Raw genomic sequence first — 25827 nt, 5'->3', positions numbered from 1 at the left:
ATATGATACTGCTATCAATTAATCATTCAATATTTTGACAATCCCATCAAAGGGAAGGTACCGCTCCTCATTCGAAGTAAAACATTTTTCCACGAGTTTATATCCAGTACTTACTGGAAATGAAATCAGTCGAATCTGTTCTTAAGTATCTTGTTCGATCGAGATTATCGAATCCTTTAATAAGTTTGAAAACGTGTATTATATCGCCTCTTAACATGTTTCAAAGCTAAGTAGATTTGTCTTTTTACTGCTAATAAGATATATTTTTTTCAGTCCAGGAAACACATTGGTAACCCGCCTCTTATGCTCTCACTATTCTGTCTGTACTGAATTGTGAAGAGTGAGGAAAATATCGTAGACTGAGATTCGGATACCCTGCCTATGAATCTACCACTATCACCAGCCCCAAGTATCAGCACTACCACCATCTCTAGCCCCAACTACTAGCAATAAAACCATCACCAGTCTCAAGTACTCGCACTGTCACCATCACCAGCCCAAATACTAGCACTACCACCAACACCAGCCCCAACTATTAGCACTACCACCATCATCAGCCATCAGAACAACCAGCACCATTATCATCACCACCAGCCACCAACACTACCACCATCCCCACCACTACTATCACCACCAGCCTCCACCATAATCACCATTACCACCAACGGCCAGCACTACAACCACTGCCACCACAGGCACCCAACACCAGCAGCTCACCAACAAAAAAACATACCATTTCGGCCTCACACAATACTCGTATATTGGCTCTGGTGTCGCCTGCTGCAGAAAATGAAATATTTATACACTTGTCAGCTGGAATGACTGACATGCCACGCCCATTCTCCCACCCAGCCTCTACCGAAGCTTCCAGTGTGTTGCAAAACGTATTTTGTAGACTCGGTTATAACTCCACCACCACGCCATCAGGGAACGCTACAGTGGGAAGAATAACGTCCATCCGGAGAGTTGGACGCTACAAACACTTTCTAATACTCCCCGTTGTGTATCGGGTAGTGTTCGCATTCAAATGCCCGCCCGGTTCGAATCCCGGGTATGGCAGGCCAACTTTTACCCAGATGCTCATCCTCCTCTTAGGGCTGGTCGATGAAATTGGCACCTCGCTTAGGGTTATGATATATATATATATATATATATATATATATATATATATATATATATATATATATATATATATATATATAAATAATCATTTCTTACTATTATAATTTGTCGCTGTCTCCCGCGTTAGCGAGGTAGCGTAAGGAAACAGACGAAAGAATGGCCCAACCCCCCCACATACACATGCATATACATAAACGCCAAAACATGCACATATACATACCTATACATTTCAATGTATGCATACATATACACAGACATATACATACATACACATGTACATATTCATACTTGCTGCCTTCATCCATTCTAGTCGCCAATCTGCCACAAAGATGGCCAGGAGAGGATATTCCCTCTAAGGCCCAATCCTCTGTTCTTAACGCTATCTCGCTAACGCGGGAAATGGCGAATAGTATGAAAGAAAAAAAAAGATTATATATATATATATATATATATATATATATATATATATATATATATATATATATATATATATATATATATGTAACGTGTGTATGTGTGTGTGTGTGTGTGTGTGTGTGTGTCTGTGTGTGTGTGTGTGGAAAACAGGATGGCATGGAAACAAACGAATTAGATTCGAGACACCTCAACGTTTCGACCGGTCTGTGGTCTTCCTCAGGAGATATTGATTCCAGCGTTCGGCGGGAACATATTCCCAAGCAAGTGATTGTCACTCGGTCAGACGCCTTGGCGTGTCGCTCTCTGATTTTGGATCGCTTGTCCTGCTGTCTCAACTCGTTCACAGCGATCTCCACTTCCTGACGTTGCTTTTCATACTTGACGACCATTACCCGCGTTAGCAAGGTACCGCCAAGTACTGTAAATGAGATGCCCTTCATCAGGGCATTCAGTTGACCGTGTATTCTCTGCAAACATGATAAGAAAGATCGCATGGAAGGAACGTGGAAGCCAGTCTCATCTTCATTATATCAGTAGCAGTCAATATTAAGATGCTGAATGGGTTATGATTCCCTCGACTAAGTTAAGTCAGGCACCTCAAGAGAGCAAGGAGTGAGACCGCCTCATCAAGCAAAGATGCGTCGCATGAATAAAAAGTTTTTTGGACACCTCGTTGAAACAAGCGAAATGTATAGAGAGAAGTGTGTGAGTAACATAATTGAAGAAGTCCTTTGTGTTGCCTCAGTGCAGAGACGTATGTAGAACACTTGATCGGAGAAGGATCTTTGAGGAGAATCTCCTTTAAAGGTCTGTGAGATGTATCCGCGACGCCTCATTGGAGGTAGGAGTGAGAATAAGGCTTATGGGAAGCCTTACTGAAGGAATGTGTGAGGAAATCCTCTAATCAAGGTTTGTGTGACGCCTCATTGGAGTAAGGCGCAAAAAACTCCCCTGGGGAAGGCGTGTAGGACGTTTCCTTAAAGGAAGGTGTCTGATTGGAACTTCCACTTTTCCTTAATGTGGATAGTTGTTTTGTTCAAAGGAGAAAGAAAATTCATAACAGTAAGACAGGCAAGTTGTGTGTGTGTGTGTAGACACGAATGCTGAGCGAAACGAATGGACGCGTAAATGAAGGGAGACAAATTTGCTGATTGACAGATAAACTTTTTTCGAGCACACAGCCCCATCTTTTTATATAACTGTCCCATCATTCTTTGTTTTCTGCACCTGAGCTGTGACAGACACCTTGGGCCAACACATCGATCAAAGTATTTGGCAAGTGATTCTGCTTTTAGTCGCAAAAAAGAATCACTTGAGGATGACATATGTGAGTAGTACCTTATTTCCACCCGATTACCACTAAATGTTTCTAACATGAACAGGTTGGAACTCTTCATGAAGGGTTTAAAAAGGCGTGGGTATCGACTACTTTATTCATATATTTCCCATAAATTGGGAAGGCAATAACACTGAAACACAATAAATTTCCAGCTCTATAAATCTGTACAACAATATTCAGTATTTTCTTTGGACAATTTTTCTACGGTTTATAGGAGGCCCACAGTGAACAGATCGGCAGACACGTATACAAAGTAGGAACACGTCCCTGTTCTCCCAGGGGATGGGACTGTGACAAGATCAATTGTCGTCGAAATTGGGTTGGGGTGACTTCATTTAGCTATTGAACTGTGAGTCATTTACACGCTAGTAGTGAGTTATGCAAGATGGAATTGTCCGCCCATCAACTGACGTAAACACTAGGAAAGGCAAAAGGGAAAGTCAAAAGAAAGGGAAATATGAGGAAATAACATTGAATGACGATATAGATTTGAAAGATAAGCAGAAAAGTCACAGATTGATGTGATCTGAGAGAAGCGCAGAAAATGGTGGATTAAAGAGGAAGGAAAGCCTTAGACATTGTGTCTGTTGTGAAAACGTAAGGGGCTGACATTGCGCTTTCTCTTTCCCACATATGGAATTGAGAAGCCTAATTCTTGATTGTCAGAAACGCAGTTTAAAGATGTGAAAGATTAATACATAAACTCTTACTTCTGTTTATCTATGATGAAATTCATTTATATCTGTTGACAGCACACGAGCCGCTTGGTGAATTTCGATAACGTGGTTCAAACGTGAAGAAAGAGAAGGATATAGGAAGATTGTTTCAGAGAACTGAAAACAAAAACAAAAGATGGTTTTGATATGAAGATGCAGATAATCTATACTTTGTGAAGAATGAAAACAGGAATTGCTTGTTAGCAAGAATGACAGAAGGAAAAAGTTATGAAATGGTGGGAAAGCGAAGGAAAGGAATACAAATCAAAATAAAGAAAGGCAGGAAGACCAGGAAGGCAAGAGTGTGTGTGTGTGGAACCCTGGCTCCCTGGGCTGGGGAACGAGGGGAAGGGTAACGGAGGGGAGTCAGATGAAGGGAGAAGAGCCTGGAAACAACTACCGAAAAAGACAAAGAAAAAAGAAGAAGGAAATAGTCGCAGGGAGCCAGATATTTGAGGTACCAGAAACCATACTCAAGTTCGTAATGTTGGGAGAGTATCTTTGTCTTTATACTGATTACGTTGACACAAGATGACCAGGGCGTCACCTGCTCATTGCATTTGTCAGACGTTTGTGAAAGACTTGACGTTTTCTGGTTCATTAATCATTATTCATCACTGATAACGTAACACTCACCGTGATACAAATACATTAATTATAAGGTCTATAACTAGGTGATTTTTACATGATTAGTTATTTGTGAATACAGTATAAACTCCCGGTGTCTCGTCGAATGCAAAAACAGAGTTAGTCTAGGCTACAAAATTGAGGTTCCTGTCTAGAGAACGAATGGTGAAAGAAAATCATAGTCCAGTCCCTTACACATTTCACTCGGTAAACGAAGAAAGTAAACTGCAATAGTTGAAAAGACGTGCGTACTGACTTGCTGTTTATGTTGCTTCCATTTTTTGAGATGCTATAGTAGCAAGCACATTTCTCTCTCATTCTGGAAAACCAGAACACGAATACAATACTATTTTCAAGGTAGTTATAAGATACTGTTAGCATTCGAAACAGATAAATCCCATCAGGTAAATTAATGAGACTCGACAGAGATCTTCACACACATACCTGCAATCATTCACGCGCAGCAGAATGAACTTAAACACAAGGGACTTGGTCTGTGAATAGTGTACACAGCTCCTATTCCCCAGTGTTGGTACTTTATGGTTGAACACACCCTGGTACCTGCCTCATACTCTGTGTGAGCGTCAGAGCGAGAGAGGGTTTGAGTGTTGTATATATAGCTACACAGGCACATGACTGGCAGGACATTACATTACGAAGGACGACATACACACTTACGTGGAAGGATTTCCTACTTTGGGAAAATTAAAGATGTGATGAAGTTTACAATCATTGTACCAGAAGTCTAGTGTTCTCGCCTGTGCCCCAGCCCAAACTTGGTAGGGGCAGCATGGACCTTAATCTATCGCGGCTCCAGCGGTATGACAAATATGTGGATGGAAAGACAAATTTATATACACTACGGGTCGAATTCGAACCCTAGATAGGGCGTCCGACCACTTCGTGCAAATGGAGGTTAAGAGACATAAGACACCAGAGTTCTAATGTTTTACTCGTTTGTTCAAAGAGGAAAATAGAGCAGTTTTCAGAATATTTCCTTAACCGCATCAGGGAACATGAGCACCACATAGACTATACATATATATATACATATATACATATATATATATATATATATATATATATATATATATATATATATATATATATATATATATATATATATATATATAACAGACGAAAGAATGGCCCAACCCACCCACATACACATGTATATACATAAGCGCCCACACACGCACATGTACATACCCATACATTTCAATGTATACATACATATACATACGCAGACATATACATATATACACATGTACACATTCCTACTTGCTGCCCCCATCCATTCCGTCGCCACCCCGCCACACATGAAATAGCTCCACCTCTGACACATATATCCTCTTTTTCAATCTTTCCTCACTCTTTCTCTCCATGTGACCCAACCATTTCAATACACCCACTTCTGCTCTGTCAACCACACTCTATATTACTACACATCTCTCTTACTTTCTTGATCAAACCACCTCACTCCACATATTGTCTTCAAACATCTCATTTCCAACACATCCACCCTCCTCCGCACAACCCTATCTATAGCCCATGCCTCGCAACCTTATAATATTGTTGGAACCACTATTCCTTCAAACGTACCCAATTTTGCTCTCCGAGATAACGTTCTCACCTTCCACACATTCTTCAACGCTCCCAGAACCTTCGCCCCCTCCCCCACCCTGTGACTCACTTCCGCTTCCATGGTTCCATCCGCTGCTAAATCCACTCCCAGATATCTAAAGCACTTCACTTCCTCCAGTATTTCTCCATTCAAATTTACCTCCCAATGGACTTGTCCCTCAACCTAATAGCCTTGTTCTTATTCACATTTACTCCCAGCTTTCTTCTTTCACACACTTCACCAAACACAGTCACCAACTATATATATATATATATATATATATATATATATATATATATATATATATATATATTATCCCTGGGGATAGGGGATTAAGAATACTTCCCACGTATTCCCTGCGTGTCGTAGAAGGCGACTAAAAGGGGAGGGAGCGGGGGGCTGGAAATCCTCCCCTCTCGTTTTTTTTTTTTTTTTTTCCCAAAAGAAGGAACAGAGGGGGCCAGGTGAGGATATTCCAAAAAAGGCCCAGTCCTCTGTTCTTAACGCTACCTCGCCAACGCGGGAAATGGCAAATAGTTTAAAAGAAAAGAAAGAATATATATATATATATATATATATATATATATATATATATATATATATATATATATATATATATATATATATATATATCTTTTTTTTTCTTTTAAACTATTCGCCATTTCCCGCGTTAGCGAGGTAAAGAAGGAACAGAGGGGGCCAGGTGAGGATATTCCAAAAAAGGCCCAGTCCTCTGTTCTTAACGCTACCTCGCCAACGCGGGAAATGGCAAATAGTTTAAAAGAAAAGAAAGAATATATATATATATATATATATATATATATATATATATATATATATATATCTTTTTTTTTCTTTTAAACTATTCGCCATTTCCCGCGTTAGCGAGGTAGCGTTGGGAACAGAGGACTGGGCCTTTTTTGGAATATCCTCACCTGGCCCCCTCTGTTCCTTCTTTTGGAAAAAAAAAAAAAACAAACGAGAGGGGAGGATTTCCAGCCCCCCGCTCCCTCCCCTTTTAGTCGCCTTCTGCGACACGCAGGCAATACGTGGGAAGTATTCTTAATCCCCTATCCCCAGGGATGATATATACAGTTATCCTTTTTATGTGTCAGCGAGTTAGCGTCAGGAAACAGACGAAGGAAGACCCATCCACTCAGATATACACATATATACATACACTCACATACACTCACATATACATACATATAATACACACATACATGCATATACGTACATATACATAAACATACATGCACATGTACTTATTCATACTTGCTTGCCTTCACCATTCTCGGCGCTAATCCGCCTCATAGGAAACAGCATTGCCACCCCCTGTGTCAGCGAGGTGGCGCTAAAACCACAAGAACAGTTGAGCGCTTTCGTACAAGTACATCGTCAGGGCTGAGTACAGATAGAGAACCAAAACATCATATACTAGACGTCACTGGGCGCGGCCGGCGAGTGAATTAAGAAACAAGCGATAGTATTAGGGTACATGTCACCCTCGAAGACCTCGCTTTTCTCAAATTACAGACTCAGTGTTGTATCTTGAGAGGTTCCAGAGCATGGGTTTGCCTCAGTTTGTAACATGAGAGAGGTGAGGTCGTCGAGGGTGACCTGTGCCCTAATCCCTTCACCTGTTTCTCCATTCATTCACTGGCCTCCGCCCGGTTGTAGCTGTATATCATATTTCGGTTTTATTCATCTGTACTCAAGTCCCGACAATGTACACTTGTACAGAGGCGCTTGACTCCTCATATCTTCCTTTTTCCTTTCGTTTTACCTGCATATTATGTACACTTGTTACTTGTGTACTTATATATATATATATATATATATATATATATATATATATATATATATCACCCACCTCTCTCCATCAACTTTTGGATGGTATTGCAGTGGAATTTATTAAGAAAGGGGGTGACTGTATTGTTGACTGGTTGGTAAGGTTATTTAATGTATGTATGACTCATGGTGAGGTGCCTGAGGATTGGCGGAATGCGTGCATAGTGCCATTGTACAAAGGCAAAGGGGATAAGAGTGAGTGCTCAAATTACAGAGGTATAAGTTTGTTGAGTATTCCTGGTAAATTATATGGGAGGGTATTGATTGAGAGGGTGAAGGCATGTACAGAGCATCAGATTGGGGAAGAGCAGTGCGGTTTCAGAAGTGGTAGAGGATGTGTGGATCAGGTGTTTGCTTTGAAGAATGTATGTGAGAAATACTTAGAAAAGCAAATGGATTTGTATGTAGCATTTATGGATCTGGAGAAGGCATATGATAGAGTTGATAGAGATGCTCTGTGGAAGGTATTAAGAATATATGGTGTGGGAGGCAAGTTGTTAGAAGCAGTGAAAAGTTTTTATCGAGGATGTAAGGCATGTGTACGTGTAGGAAGAGAGGAAAGTGATTGGTTCTCAGTGAATGTAGGTTTGCGGCAGGGGTGTGTGATGTCTCCATGGTTGTTTAATTTGTTTATGGATGGGGTTGTAAAGGAGGTAAATGCAAGAGTCCTGGAAAGAGGGGCAAGTATGAAGTCTGTTGGGGATGAGAGAGCTTGGGAAGTGAGTCAATTGTTGTTCGCTGATGATACAGCGCTGGTGGCTGATTCATGTGAGAAACTGCAGAAGCTGGTGACTGAGTTTGGTAAAGTGTGTGGAAGAAGAAAGTTGAGAGTAAATGTGAATAAGAGCAAGGTTATTAGGTACAGTAGGGGTGAGGGTCAAGTCAATTGGGAGGTGAGTTTGAATGGAGAAAAACTGGAGGAAGTGAAGTGTTTTAGATATCTGGGAGTGGATCTGTCAGCGGATGGAACCATGGAAGCGGAAGTGGATCATAGGGTGGGGGAGGGGGCGAAAATTTTGGGAGCCTTGAAAAATGTGTGGAAGTCGAGAACATTATCTCGGAAAGCAAAAATGGGTATGTTTGAGGGAATAGTGGTTCCAACAATGCTGTATGGTTGCGAGGCGTGGGCTATGGATAGAGATGTGCGCAGGAGGATGGATGTGCTGGAAATGAGATGTTTGAGGACAATGTGTGGTGTGAGGTGGTTTGATCGAGTAAGTAACGTAAGGGTAAGAGAGATGTGTGGAAATAAAAAGAGCGTGGTCGAGAGAGCAGAAGAGGGTGTTTTGAAATGGTTTGGGCACATGGAGAGAATGAGTGAGGAGAGATTGACCAAGAGGATATATGTGTCGGAGGTGGAGGGAACGAGGAGAAGAGGGAGACCAAATTGGAGGTGGAAAGATGGAGTGAAAAAGATTTTGTGTGATCGGGGCCTGAACATGCAGGAGGGTGAAAGGAGGGCAAGAAATAGAGTGAAATGGAGTCATGTGGTATACAGGGGTTGACGTGCTGTCAGTGGATTGAAGCAAGGCATGTGAAGCGTCTGGGGTAAACCATGGAAAGCTGTGTAGGTATGTATATTTGCGTGTCTGGATGTGTGTATGTGCATGTGTATGGGGGGGGGGGTTGGGCCATTTCTTTCGTCTGTTTCCTTGCGCTACCTCGCAAACGCGGGAGACAGCGACAAAGTATAAAAAAAAAAAAAAAAAAAAAAAAATATATATATATATATATATATATATATATATATATATATATATATATATATATTTCAAACTATAGCATAATATTTTAGAATCCCCTCCGCTCCACCCACTTTTTGATTTGTGAATGCGCAGTTTGCTTCCCTGAACTGAATATTCAGAGCTATATGTGCCATCCAAAATTGCCTGGCCCATTTCTCTTGTGTCCAAGTCTCGCACTGCGGCATATCCTAACTTTTCTTTAATAGTCTATACCAATGGAGCTGACAACAACCAAGCTTTCTAGAGACTTTGCGATCTCCCATCAATTATATGGTTAAATGGTCAACTAGTATTATTCTAGTAGTAAAACTTTCCACTTTTCTGTACGTAGTTCCAGTTCTGAGTTACGTATGTACTTGGGCTTTCATAATGCTGGTTCCTTTTTGCGTTTCATCTAGAGAGAGAGAGAGAGAGAGAGAGAGAGAGAGAGAGAGAGAGAGAGAGAGAGAGAGAGAGAGAGAGAAGGTTGATTCGAAGAGAACAATTACTGTCCATTACCCTGCTCACTGCTCTACTGTAAGTCCTGTCATATTCATTTAGGCAAGAATGTGGTAGTTTCTAGGTGACATTTATGCTGACGTACACATTGAACAAAACTGGTGTCCAATCATAAACAGTCATGTTGCCACACCTCATGAACAATATCAAAGTTCATTTGATAGATATGTTCTCATTAAACGTAGAACTGTTATTCACTTATCAAGTCATATTAACATTTACGTTTATACATATAAAGTCACATTTACACATATATCGAGCAACCGTGATGTCCCCTTGTAATGTGATAATGCCATAGACGGTAAATAGAACTAGTGTACTATTATTAGCTTGCATGTATTTCAATGGCATTTCGACTAACCTATTGTGAGAGAAACTACTGCAGATAAACGAAAGCCTGCCAGGAATCGTTCCTCTAGATTTCCCTGGACCTTTCCTCCAGATATATGCCAACAGAACGCGTATTGCATTTTCAAAACGTTCCTTCAGCATTTCTTCAATATTTTCCGGCTTGTTGACGCCTCTTTGCGTGAGTGCCAAGAACGATCTAAACTTCGAGTCCTGAGTTATGGAGAAGGAAGAATTGGAACTGTTGTGACTGCAGGCTATGTACGTATTACGCTTATTTAACGTTTTTTTTTTTTAAATTAGCTGAGATGGCACGGAAAACTGAATACCTTAATCAATGTCATCTCAATAGCAATATATATATATATATATATATATATATATATATATATATATATATATATATATATATATATATATATATATATATATATATATATATATATATTTTTTTTTTTTTTTTCTTTCTTTTTCTTTCAAACTATTCGCCATTTCCCCCGTTAGCGAGGTAGCGTTAAGAACAGAGGACAGGGCCTTTGAGGGAATATCCTCACCTGGCCCCCTTCTCTGTTCCTTCTTTTGGAAAATTAAAAAAAAAAAAAAAATAATGTGAGGGGAGGATTTCCAGCCCCCCGCTCCCTCCCCTTTTAGTCGCCTTCTACGACACGCAGGGAATACGTGGGAAGTATTCTTTCTCCCCTATCCCCTATATATATATATATATTGGCATAAGCCATGTATCCATATCATAGACTATCCCTCACGGGAGGATGAACAGTTGTTGACTGTGATGAAGTTTACCCTGTACCCTTCATAATTTTTTGCTCTGTCCCGTTAAGTCTCTGGCTAGTCTCCTGAAGACAGATGAATATGTCGATGGAGGGACAATGGTATATGTACACCGCGGGTCGAATTCAACCCCTGGGTATGGCGTCCGGCCACCTCGAACACATGGAGGTTAAATGACAAAGACACCAGAAACCTAGTGTTTCTACTTGTGTGTTCAAGCAAGACAGAGCATAATCTCTAGACTATTCGCCACTTTCCGCATTAGCGAGGTAACGTTAAGAACAGATAACTGAGCCCTAGAGGGAATTTCCTCGCTTAGTAAACCTCCAACAACCAAGCTCGAACCCGGGACCTTATGCGTGGTAGGCGAGTTCCAGCCTTGCTGTTGGAAGGTTGCACGTTCTACGAAAGTGCGTGTTCATACGCACTATATTCGTGTCATATACCTTCTTGTACGGTTAGGTTCTTTAAAGTGCCATCTGCTGGTTGTGTGAACCTGATGGGATTTTACCGGTGCAGACCCCGTTTGATTCGTATGTGTAGAGTTTGGCTTCCTGAATTGAATATCTAGAGCATTAAGTACTGTCTTAATTGCCCGGCCCATTCATCATGTTCCCAAGTCTCTCACTGTGGCCTAACCTAACTTTTCTTCAATGCTTTATACTAATAGAGCCGACAACACCCGAGCTCTGCAGAGGCTGTGTTGGCTTCTATCTTATCATTCAATGTCGACAAATATTATTCTACTGATGTAGCTTTCATGCTTCTAAAAGTACGTAGTGTCAGTTATGAGGAACCTGTTTGGGCTCTGTCTTTCACAGTACTAAGTCGCTTTTCCGTTTCATCTTGCAGAGAATGAGAGAGAGGAAGGTATTCGAGGGGAACCGTTCATCACACATTCGTCTGCGCAGTGCTCTTCGGTAAGTACAGTCATAACATTATTCGTTTAGTATTTTACAAAGGAATACGGAGGGGTTCAAATAGCAACAGATAATTGGGTCTAGTTGTGATAGTGGAAGATATCAGGAACTCAGATTGGTGAGGTAAGAGTTAGAAGGCATACACATAATTCAAGGAGAATATTCTGCAAAATGTCATTGTGACGACGAAGAGGGTAATAAGGAAAGTCGTTCACTTGAAGTGAAGTTTTTATCAAGTCTATTGTTAAACAAGTTACGTTTCTGCTTTCAACCAATGTGACTGGTATATCATTCCATATGTTGATAATGCTGCTGAAGAAAAGTAGTTCGCCTCATTAGAAGTAAAACGCTTGCTACGAATAAGATCAGATGAATTAAGTCTTAAGTACCTTGATATATTAAGATTATCAAAGCCTTTAGATCATTATCAACACTTGTATTAGATCAGATAAATCAAGTCTTAAGTAACTTCATATATTAAGATTATCAAAGCCTTTAGATCATTATCAATACTTGTATTAGATCACATCTTAATATTTTCTCAAGGCAGAATAGTTTCCAAGCATTTGATAAGATTTTGTAGGATTTGTTTATCAGCATGGGAATAATCTTGGTTTCTCGACGCTGCTGTACTCTCTACATTCTGTCTGTCTCAATTTAGGGATTGTAAACAGAACTGAACACAATAATCAAGATTTGGACGAACCATGAATTGTTAAGAGTAACTTATGATTTCCCTGGACTTAAATTTCATTGCCCCTATCTATGAATCCAAGAATTTTGTTTGCTCTTTTCACTGCTGCTGACTGTAAACTTCTTACTTGCTTTCAGGACCAAAGATTATTATAACCAAATCTTATTTATTATCCGCTTTTTGCAGTTGAATCTAATTTAAACTATTGCTTACCTTTTCGTATTTACTACCATCTGTAAAATTTTAACACGTATCGATTTAAAAATTCATTTTCCTCTTGTAAGGCCAGTTCATCAGTTTGCCTATGGCGCTGTAGACGTTCAGTTTCATTTGTGGATCTATTTTCCTGCTTTGTATCATCGGAGAATTTTGATATCTTGCAATGCAGCCCTATTATCGATATCATTGATATATACGAAAAGGAAAATCTGTCCCAAGACTGATCTTTGTTAAGTGTGAGAACTATCAGGATTGACCATTGATCACATCTCTTTGTTTACGGCTTGTGAATCAATTTTCTATCCAGTGAAGTACAGCCTTTTTAATGCCATATGACTTAGTTTTTGCTAGTAATCCGTGATGCGAAACTTTTTCGAAAGTTTTTTCTCAGGAAAACCTTGATAGATAACATCATCTGCTTTCCTTTTCCGTCATACATGAGGATTAGGTCACAAAAGATATGAGGCAGATTTGTCAGATATGAATAATTTTGTCGAAGACCACGCTGAAAATTGTTTATCAAGTGGTGGTCCTCTGAATGGTTTACAGTTCTATCTCGAATGATAGTTTCCATAAGTTTACGAACATCACGAGTTAAGCTAAGAGGACAATAATTTCCAGGCAATGACTCTTCAAGATATTTTAATATCGGTTTTACATTGGCAAACTTCCAGTTATCTGCAACTTTTCCCGTAGCAAATGACTAACTGACAAGGGCAGTCAAAGGCTTGAGCCATTTCATTTTTAACCTCTTTCTTTTATGTAAGATAAAATCTATCAGGTTCTGCCATTTTATTATTTTCATTTAGTTTATTGCTCAAAGTATGCCTTCTGCTTTTACTATAGTTTGTTGAGGAATGTTTCCATCTCTTATCAATGAAACTGGATTCGGGATAGAGGTGTAAGTTCGATCGTAAATACAGATAGAAAAAAATAATTTCATATCTTTGCCATGGCTTCGTCGTCTTCAACCAAACCATGGTTTCCGTAATCAATGATTTATTGCCTGGGTAATAACGCTCTTGCTTCCAACATAACTGGAAAGCTCCTTCATTGTTTCTTTCGTAAGAAAAGAAACTCAGAAATATACGTTCTATATTAACGTTTACTTTGTCGTGTAGCTCTCTTACTTTCAATATGCCAATTTACGTAAGTTATTCTATCATGTTGGTGACTGGATTCCTTTGTTTCTTATGCTCTCATAAGCAACAGGCACTTTTTTCTTTATCTTATCATTCACCACCTTGGCTTCGTTTTAGAAATAGACCGTCTACCACGCACTGACACGTATGTTCCCTCTGCTGCTTTGAAGGTTTTCCTGAAAGTATTCTCCAAGCAACGTTTACACAATTTTCATTGACCATATCATGCCAGGTTGGTTTTTCAAGAGCAATGCGAAGATCATTAGAATTTGTATGTTTAAAATCGGGTACTTTTTCGTGACCTTCATGTCAAGCAACATTAGATGCAGTGTTGAAAGCGACTTTAAAAGTAATGTCGGTGATCACCTGTACCAAACTTCTCCCCAACTTCAGCATTATTAACGAGAACCTCATTTATGGTTAGGACTAAACCTAATATATTCTCGTCGCGAAGAGGTTTCTTAACTAATTGGATCAGGGCTTTATGAAACTGATTTAGGTAGAGTTCACGCCCGAAGCTAAGAGGAAAGGATTCTCCTCATTTAGATACCGGTATCTTGAAAGCTACTATGATAGAATCTTGTTCATCACAAATTTATGCTAACTGACCTGAAAATCTTTTATCTCCCTCTGGTGTGTGTGTGTGTGTGTGTGTGTGTGTGTGTGTGTGTGTGTGTGTGTGGTGGGGGGGAGGCTATAAACTAGTACTACTATCATTTTCTTACGAAGTCTTTGATTAATTTCTTCAAAATGAAGTCGACATTCTCAGTACTTTCAACAGTTTATACTACGGGCTTTAATTGAGCTTTAACAAAGAGCAGGACACCACCGCCTCCTTTGCTTTCTCCTGTCATTATTGTACAGTGTAACTTGGAGTATTGATAGCCGATGATTATTTTTTTTTCAGTGACATTTATGTTCACATTCATAGTGAACAAAAATGGTGGTCCTTCATCAAAAGTCATGTTGCCACTTCATCATAAACAAAACTCTACTCTTAATGAACAGAATTAATGTTAATTTGTTTGTCATGATTTCATAAATATAAAACAGAAGTGGTATTCATTTATCAAATCATGTTGCCATACACGTTCATACATGTAGTCACATTGTCACACATATCAAGCAAAGGTGATGTTCTTTGGCAGTCATACTGCTGTAGAGGGTAGATGAAAATGATGTTTGATTATCAACTTGCTTGCATTTCAAAGGCATTTCTCATAACCTATTGCCAGATGAACTACTGCAGGTAAACGAAAGCCTGCCAGGAATCGTTCCTCTAGATTTCCCTGGACCTTTCCTCCAGATATATGTCAACAGAACACGTATTGCATTTTCAAAACGTTCCTTCAGCATTTCTTCAATATTTTCCGGCTTGTTGACGCCTCTTTGCGTGAGTGCCAAGAACGATCTAAACTTTGAATCCTGAGTTATGGAGAAGGAAGAATTGGAACTGTTGTGACTGCAGGCTATGTACGTATTACGTTTACTTAAAACAACAGTTATTTTCAAGTTAGTTGAGATGGCATATGAAACTGAATGCCCTAATGAAGATGATTTCAATATTAAAGATATATATATATATATATATATATATATATATATATATATATATATATATATATATATATATATATATATATATATATATATATATCTTACTCAAAGTCAGGTACTCATTTTATGAAGCAACCCCTTGGGGTGGATGAACAGCTGGATTGACTGTGGACAGACTGCCGACCCTGGGTGGCCCGTGAATGCGTCACGAACGCTAACCGCTGCACAACGGAGTCCATATATATATATATATATATATATATATATATATATATATATATATATATATATATATATATATATATATATATATATATATTATATTTTTTTTTTATTATACTTTGTCGCTGTCTCCCGCGTTTGCGAGGTAGCGCAAGGAAACAGACGAAAGAAATGGCCCAACCCCCCCCCCCCCATACACATGTATATACATACGTCCACACACGCAAATATACATACCTACACAGCTTTCCATGGTTTACCCCAGACGCTTCACATGCCCTGATTCAATCCACTGACAGCACGTCAACCCCGGTATACCACATCGATCCAATTCACTCTATTCCTTGCCCTCCTTTCACCCTCCTGCATGTTCAGGCCCCGATCACACAAAATCTTTTTCACTCCATCTTTCCACCTCCAATTTGGTCTCCCACTTCTCCTCGTTCCCTCCACGTCCGACACATATATCCTCTTGGTCAATCTTTCCTCACTCATTCTCTCCATGTGCCCAAACCATTTCAAAACACCCTCCTCTGCTCTCTCAACCACGCTCTTTTTATTTCCACACATCTCTCTTACCCTTACGTTACTTACTCGATCAAACCACCTCACACCACACATTGTCCTCAAACATCTCATTTCCAGCACATCCATCCTCCTGCGCACAACTCTATCCATAGCCCACGCCTCGCAACCATACAACATTGTTGGAACCACTATTCCTTCAAACATACCCATTTTTGCTTTCCGAGATAATGTTCTCAACTTCCACACATTCTTCAAGGCTCCCAAAATTTTCGCCCCCTCCCCCACCCTATGATCCACTTCCGCTTCCATGGTTCCATCCGCTGCCTGATCCACTCCCAGATATCTAAAACACTTTACTTCCTCCAGTTTTTCTCCATTCAAACTCACCTCCCAGTTGACTTGACCCTCAACCCTACTGTACCTAATAACCTTGCTCTTATTCACATTTACTCTTAACTTTCTTCTTCCACACACTTTACCAAACTCAGTCACCAGCTTAAGCTTACTGACCAACCCTTAAAGGATGATGAACAGGCGGGTCGACTGTAGACCTACCGCCACAACCAGATTTAGACCTATGTGCTTGACCTCGAATGGCCCGAAAGAGATCTGAAGTGCTTGTACCTCTGGCTTGATAATACATTCAGGGAAATATGAAAAGAAAAAGGAATTTCTCTAAAAGAACGAGGGTGAAATGAAAATATGCCGGTAATGCGAATGGAAGAATGAATTCATAAAGTGAACACAGTTTAGTGAAAGAGGAATATATTAATCGACACACATACACAAAATGGCTCTCTCCTATCACTTACAGGATACGTAAGTGAGCAAAACGTTAAAATCATCAGGATAATGAGATGAACATATAGTTTGCGGTATACTATAATGAATTATTGATCCTCAAGATAAGAAAATTAATAAAGGAATGTGTTGCCACCCACAGAAAACTATATTGTATATGTGCAGAGCAAATAGAGACTTTTTGTGTCGTTTCTTAATGGTGTTCATAACCATTACATTCACTTAGTTTCACTGTCCCCTGAGCAGTCTCGTGGACGCTGCCATAGTGGTATGTTATGTTACAATACATGACGTCAGTCGGCAGAGTTTCAGGCAGGGGTGATTTTTTGAGATATCGTGAAAGATGAGGTTAGATAGTTGTATTAAAGTTACATTTGGCTAATTGTGTAGATTAGATCAGGTGAGGTTAGTTTTGATTAGGTTGGGCGGTTAGGTTTCGATGCATTAGGTAAGCTTATGTTAGTTTTAGGGTAATGATGAAAGAAACAAAATGAGGTTCAAAAAACATGCAAATTAGGTCACCTCCATTTCGATATTAAAAAAGAAAAGCAAGCCACCAAATGTTTGACGGACATATACGAGCGACGCTGTTATTAACCCCGGGGGAAAAAAAAATCGTGTTTATCATTACGCTTAAAATCATTTTCCATAGTTTTTATTTGGAAGTTTTTTCTTTTTCAGCAAAAATATTCTTAGTCGGTGTCTACGCGTACCTGTCAGACGAACACCAGATATGATATATATATATATATATATATATATATATATATATATATATATATATATATATATATATATATATATATATATATATATATATATGATATATATATATATATATATATATAACCTATAACATATATATATATATATATATATATATATATATATATATTCATATTTATCTTACCCGCCGTCTCCCGCGTTTGCGAGGTAGCGCAAGGAAATACACGAGGAAATGGCCCAACCCACCCACACACACATGTATATACATAAGCGCCCACACACGCACATATACATACCTATACATTTCAACGTATATATATATATATATATATATATATATATATATATATATATATATATATATATATATATATATATATATGTATATATATATATATATATATATATATATATATATATATATATATATATATATATATATATATATATATATATAGGGGATAGGGGAGAAAGAATACTTCCCACGTATTCCCTGCGTGTCGTAGAAGGCGACTAAAAGGGGAGGGAGCGGGTGGCTGGAAATCCTCCCCTCTCGTTTTTTTTTGATTTTCCAAAAGAAGGAACAGAGAAGGGGGCCAGGTGAGGATTTACCCTCTAAGGCCCAGTCCTCTGTTCTTAACGCTACCTCGCAAACGCGGGAAATGGCGAATAGTATGAAAAAAAAAAAAAAAATATCCTCTGCTTCTACTTCATCATTGTCTGAAGAATTACTTTCGCAGGCATGGCTTACGCCAGTCACTATATCAAGACTCGGAATGAGAAAAGCAGAACATAAATGTCTTATTTCTAAGCACTGGTCGTGTTTGGTTCTTTGTTTGTAACTCATTGTGGTAGAGATGGTAGAATAAATGAATCTTCGCGGATGGATCCGATGAATTTCGAAATGAGCAATACAACTCACGTTGTTGTAGAGTTGATAAGCGTAACTGTGGTACATATTTCCTAATATTTATGATAGCCCACTATCAAAATATGTAATCATTATAACGTTCATTGTGGCAAATTACTGGAAATGTCGGTAGCAATCGATGTATTATATTATCACGATAAGAGGGCAGGTATTGTCAGGCTAGACCGATGGGTGTTTCTCAAAATCGTTGGTCTGCGATATCGTATCATTCCATACAAAAAGTGGCAAGATATTTCTTTTTCCGTATGTACGTCACTATCACGTCAATTCTCGGAAATCTTGCCTCAATCAGGTATTGTTCTTTAGTCGTATCAAAGATATATAGATGTATGGTTGAATCAAACCTACTGCATATATATATAAATATATATATATATATATATATATATATATATATATATATATATATATATATATATATATTCTTTTCTTTTCTTTCATACTATTCGCCATTTGCCGCGTTAGCGAGGTAGCGTTAAGAACAGAGGACTGGGCCTCAGAGGGAATATCCTCACCTGGCCCCCTTCTCTGTTCCTTCTTTTGGAAAATTAAAAAAAACACGAGAGGGGAGGATTTCCAGCCTCCCGCTCCCTCCCCTTTTAGTCGCCTTCTACATCACGCAGGGAATGCGTGGGAAGTATTCTTTCTCCCCTATCCCCAGGGATAATATATAGATATATATACATATATATGCAGTATATCAGGACACAAGACGCTTAGGTGGATTATTTCTTTACTCAGTGATATATACAAATTAGTTTATATCCCATAATGGATCAGAGTAACCGAGAAGGCTTGTAGATGTAATTTAGGGGATGTTTATACAACTTAATGGACCAATATATTATACCTTCGTTGCTTGACTCTCTTTAATGTGTACTTATCATTATTACTATTTCATTACTCTTATCACCGATGTGAATGATGATACTCATCATTATGAAATGCTGTCATAATATATCACTGTTTTATCTGTCATCATAATGACTACTGGCGGTATTAGTAAGTATTTAATTTTCATCATTATTATGATTACCACAATCATCACCACGATGCAGAGCCTCAGAATGGGAGAAAGAGGATTGGATGATCATAGTGTGGAAGATGACTGCCTGAGTAACACCTGAAGGCCTGGGCTGCAGAGAGATACAAGTTTGTGTTGAGAAAGATTCTGATGATGATAGGGATTGTGATAGCAGGTAAAGATAACAGTAGAGTGAATTTGGTAGGTGGTATAAATAGAAGTAGTGACCGTGAGAGGAGGTGAAGACAGTAGTAGTGACTGTGACAGGAAGTGAAGATAGTAGTAGTGGAGGAGGTGACGTGAGGAGGTGATAATGAAGGCTATAAGGTTATTGTCTTGCGGAGCTCCGGGCTTGGTATTTTTCGGCGAGTTGGTGATGATCGAGGGGATAGGGTGGTATACGAGCCATCGGTCGGTGTTCTCTGATGGTCATGATGATGCAACGCATGAGTGTGGTCGTCTCGTGGGACGCTGGTCTTGCTGGCTGATGCTTTGGTGATGATGAAGGTGAGGATGATGATGATGGAGAGGTAGGTGCTTTGGCAGGGTCACCGGCCTCAATTGCCTGTATCATAGGTTGATGATCATGACGATAATGGCCAAAGAATGAGCGAATAAGCGTAAGTTATCCCCATTTTCTTAACCCTGTTTTGCTTCCCCCTCTTGCTCCCCGGACTCATACTTTTCCAGAAATATTAGAATGACATGAAAGTTATTTGACCCATCATTAAATCACTGGCTGGTAAATTCAAAAACTATACGGGGATTGCTGACGGTCTTTGTAGACATGAAGTTTTGAAGAAATTATATGAAAGACAAAGAGAAGACGTGTCTTTTATAGTAAAATAGCTGTCTTCACCTCCTATCACGGTCACTACTTCTATTTATACCACCTACCAAATTCACTCTACTGTTATCTTTACCTGCTATCACAATCCCTATCATCATCAGAATCTTTCTCACCACAAACTTGTATCTCTCTGCAGCCCAGGCCTTCAGGTGTTACTCAGGCAGTCATCTTCCACACTATGATCATCCATTCCTCTTTCTCCCATTCTGAGGCTCTGCATCGTGGTGATGATTGTGGTAATCATAATAATGATGAAAATTAAATACTTACTGATACCGCCAGTAATCATTATGATGACAGATAAAACAGTGATATATTATGACAGAATCTCATAATGATGAGTATCATCATTCATATCGGTGATAAGAGTAATGAAATAGTAATTATGATAAGGACACATTAATGAGAGTGAAGCAACGAGAGTATAACAAACATGACTGTGATCATTACGAACAACAGTGAGCCAGTTGTTATGATGTGGCGGTAGGAGCTTGCAGGTGAAGGTTACGGTGGCTGGCCAGCAGCAGCCAGTCAGCCAAGAATACTGCTCCTCCCACCACCACCACTTGAAAGGGATTAGAACAGTCATTAAAGATAATGATAGTTACTAACTAGTCTCACGGCCTCCATACTATGACTACTAGCAATGTGTACAGTTATATCATTCTTCATACGCATGTTGCATGTATGAACACACACACACACACACACACACACACACACACACACACACACACACTCACACAATTATATAATTACCCTTGGACGAATTTCAATGAAAGAGTCCTGAAGTTATCCAGAACCTGTTCTACAGGGTCCTGCAGCCAAGGCTGCACTACTTTCAGTGGCAAGGAAACGTAGACGCCTTTGACATGAGAAGTTCTTTGATGAGATTATACTTCCACTGATAAAACCCAGGATGACCAGTACTGCAGATGTTTGGCTTCACTATCGTTTATTTATAACTTTCTAGGATTGTAAGTGAAGGCATTCCAACATCATCACTTGACTCAGTGTTCCTATCATTAAAAGCCGTACCTCACAGCTTCCACAGGAAGCAGTTAAGTGTGTCCCGAGGACATAGGCTACAAACGTAGTTACTGCATCTTTTTTCCCCCAGGATGAAGTGATAAGGCCTAGGTAGGATGCTTGGACAGATTAACTTCATGTAGAGTTATTGTCTCTATGATATTAAGAAATGTATCAACATTTTGTTTCTCACGCTGCTATACTGATCGCGCTCACAGTCTTTTACCTCTAGGTTTTGCCCATTCACTCTCTGACTTTGGTTTAACCTTCTGATTCGACTACGTATGCTAATGTTATCGATCAATAGTCTCTCTGGGATTCGTCTTATGTATCTAATGTACCTTCAGGTAATCACTAGGTGATCGCATCAATAGATGTGTAACCAATGATACTATAGCAGAAAATCAATCATACATGCTAAAGACATAGGTTAAGATGAAATTCCTTAACTATTTCAGTTTCTGAATGTCTTCGTCGCCATCACTATCATCGCTATCTCCTTCAACATGAACACCATTTTTGTCTTCATTTCAGCATCACGATCGTGTCCTCCATCACCTCAGTATATCTTTCCTCTCCACTGTCACCTTCACATTAATACTTCATGTCAAACCTAATACCTCATCATCTCCACCATCATCCGCATGTCACCATCATCTCCACCATCATCCTACTATTACCATCTTTGGCATACATCACCAAGGTCAACAGGACTATCATCACTAGTATTATAGCACTATCATCATCCACGGCCATAAGTGAACATATCATTGCTAACATCCTATCATACCCGGTAGCAAGATTTCATCCCATTCTCAGCATCGCCAACACATCCACCACCAACACCGTGACCCAACATCCCCACCACCACCAACATCCCCACCACCTGACACCACCTGACACCACCACCACTGACGCATGAGGAACATGGCGGCCATGTTCATATGCTACATACTTAAGGAGCGAAGTTCCCGACTCGAGCATCTTGCATCAGTAATGACGGTATAGGAGGACACTGCAGCAATATTGGCTGCCCGTGTTATTGGCTGGTGGAGGGAGCGTCCTCACCTCTGGGGCAGTTGAGTCACGCTCCAGCAATTTGACGTCTCAAGTGCTGGATTTACTGTCCCGAGGATTCTGAGGTCGAATTCTCAGCTCTTGATGGTTCATCTTACAGGAGATTGGTGCACTATTAGCCCTGGGCTCAATACTTGCCGGGTTTGATGCGATTTCAGAAGGAAATAGAGAATATTATGAAGCTGCATTGCATATCCTATGTTTCCAGCAACTTATCTATCAGTCATATAAAAGGTATTCCTTTCGTGGCCGTCTTTGATAGTGGAAGTTTACGGTAACGCTGAGATTGATGTGTTATGAGTAGCTAAAGCACACAGATGACCTCCCCGGTATAAACGATAGCGTTGCTGACCATGATGTACTGGCGGACCGCAAGGTGTCGATCGCATAAGTTAGAATCCTGGTCGAGGCAGTCGATCCACACTCAAACCAGCAGTTCATCCTCCTCATATATGATATGATATTTCCACGTAATTTCCTGCGTGTCGTAGAAGGCGACTAAAAGGGGAGGAAGCGGGGGCTGGAAGTCTTCTCTCGTTGTTTACTTTTCCAAAAAAAGGAACAGAGAAGGGGGCCATGTGAGGATATTCCCTCAAAGGCTCAGTCCTCTGTTTTTGGCGCTACCTCGTAAATGCGGGAAATGGCGAATATGTATGAAAAAAGAGATTATATATATATATATATATATATATATATATATATATATATATATATATATATATATATATATATATATATATATCGTTTATGAGATAGCCTTGATAAGGGCATTCATTTGCACGTGCCATCTCAGCTTGCGAAAGAATAATACATGTAAACTTTATATGCCTCTTGGGGGGAGCGACGAATGTTGGTGGTGGACTTAAAGTATTTGTTCAGTTCGTTTTTAAACATATTCACAATGCTACTTTGAACGACCATCACTGGCATGTCATTCCAGTTTGTAAAATTCGAAGTGAAGAAAAATAACTCTGCCTCCTTTGAGGTAAAACCTCGGTAGTCATTATTCTGACTGCAACCAGAAAAATATAGTGTCTTTGATTGCTTCTTAAATCAAAATTATCGAAGCCTTTGATTATTCTGAATGCGTGTATCAAATCGTCTCTGAACCCTTTCCTCTTAAGAGCTCAATAAGTTTAAGCCATCTACCTGGATTTCATTTGTTACTCAGAACGGAAATCATCCTGGTTACTCGCCACTGAACTCTCTTCATTCTGTCTCTGTCTTTCATTTATCGAAATGACCATGACTGGGCACGGCCTCTAGGTTGGGGAGGCAATAGTAAATTGTGTAAAGAATGAGAATTATTTCCTTACCCTTACGTTCGAATGTCTTCCGTATGAATCCAAGAAATATCGTTCGCCTTTTTTGTTATTGCTTGTATTCACTGCTTGATAAACTTCATGTTGTCAGAAATCATTACAACCAACACTTTCCTGATCTACCTTTTGCATCTCAGCAGAAATCATACTGTAGCTTGCCTTCTCGTTCTTGCTTCCGGTGTGTGAGACTTTGTACTTATTAAAACTCATTTGCAACATGTAATCCCAGCCAATCATTTCGTCTAAATCAGTTTGAAGCTGTTGACGATCAACTTCTGTTGCAGACCGATATCCGTGCTTAGAATCGTGTGCGAATTTTGATATCTTGTAACACCGCCTGTTAATAGTGTTACTGATGTATACAATGTGTGAAAGAGAACCAGCTTAATGACTGATTCCTATGACACATTGATTTTTAGGTTGGACCATTCTGAGTTTTAGATGTCCATTGCTACCCTGTTTTTGGCTACTCAACAGAAGTTTTTTAATAACCGAAGTACAACGCCCATCTATACCATGTGATTTAGATGCGAAACTTTATCGATGCATGCTGAAGATTTAGATAGATGATATCACCCACTTTAATTTCATCATCTACGTTGAGTGTATATCATGATATACCATACATATTGGGAAGACGAGACCGATATCTTAAAAAGAACCATCCTGCTCCACTAAACTGTTAGTGACCTCGTCGTGAGAAAAGGTTTCCTTAAGTGTAACAACTAAAGACTTTAAGCAACTTTGGATCATTTTCGGTCAGAGACTTGATACCTTTTTTCAATACTGACGTTACAGTATCAAACCTCCACTCCTCTGGAACTTTCCTTAGAGCAAGTGAATTATAGAAAAAGAAGTTCGGGGATTCACTATCTCGGTTTTCGTTTTCTTTTTCCTCGTCCTTGGGTAAGACATATCTGGGAATGCTGAGTCATTAACTTCAGCTTGCGTGTCAAGATGAAGGGTTTTCAGCGAGACTGATCCTTGCCAAGAGACACAAGCTGTGGCCAAGAACAAACAGATTTATCACACATAAACCAATGAGGACAACTCCCTTGACCAATAGCAACGGCTCGTACCTGCCAACAGGGTAATCTAATTTCAGCCAGTAAGGTTCCTAATCCCAGCCAACAAGACAACATTATCCAAGCCAACAGGACAACACACTGCCGATCAACTACTAATAGTGTATCCTGGCTAGTGTGTCCTGTCTGACAACACAGGAGTTGCTTTTCCCCTAGCTGAACCTTCCCTCATTTTATAGTTTCGTTAAATTTCGTCTCTTGGTTCGTCTTTCCGTTGTGAAATGACATCCACTTCTAAACTTAGCGGTCAGCAACGCTAAATGCCAGTAATGGTCGGGTTAGTATGTAAACATATGATATTTTCATTCCCATGAATTATGTGGTAAAGATGATGATAGATTGTGAAGAAATGGACTGGATTCACTGGTATTACATCACATTCGCCTCTCACTTCATATTGCGTAACATCAAAGTTAGGCCTCACTGTAAACTTTAAGATTCACAGTTTGATACGTGCATATATCTAGATGCGTTCAAATTCAATTAGACTCCAGTACGTTCCGTTATCCTACATACAGAGCTCAGATTGAAAGCAAGGTTCAGTTTAAACACCCGCATTCCATTTGTTCCATTAGCATTAAGACCCTACTGAGTTTGACGAGTTTGAGAGAACTGGTTTCTCAG

At 39.5% G+C, this 25827-nt stretch overlaps 1 long non-coding RNA gene across 1 annotated transcript in view; it reads left to right on the top strand.

Moving 5' to 3' along the window:
* The window catches only part of LOC139755806 (uncharacterized), a 258719-nt gene that overhangs the window by 109755 nt on the left and 123137 nt on the right, over window positions 1–25827 (top strand). Inside the window, exon 2 of the long non-coding RNA XR_011714165.1 lies at window positions 11929–11996. This is a non-coding gene — a long non-coding RNA (uncharacterized lncRNA). The remainder of the gene's footprint in view (window positions 1–11928; window positions 11997–25827) is intronic.

Source organism: Panulirus ornatus, chromosome 20 (genome assembly GCF_036320965.1).
Source record: "Panulirus ornatus isolate Po-2019 chromosome 20, ASM3632096v1, whole genome shotgun sequence".
NCBI classification, from domain to species: Eukaryota; Metazoa; Arthropoda; class Malacostraca; order Decapoda; family Palinuridae; genus Panulirus; species Panulirus ornatus.
This window is presented reverse-complemented; position numbering and strand designations above follow the sequence as displayed.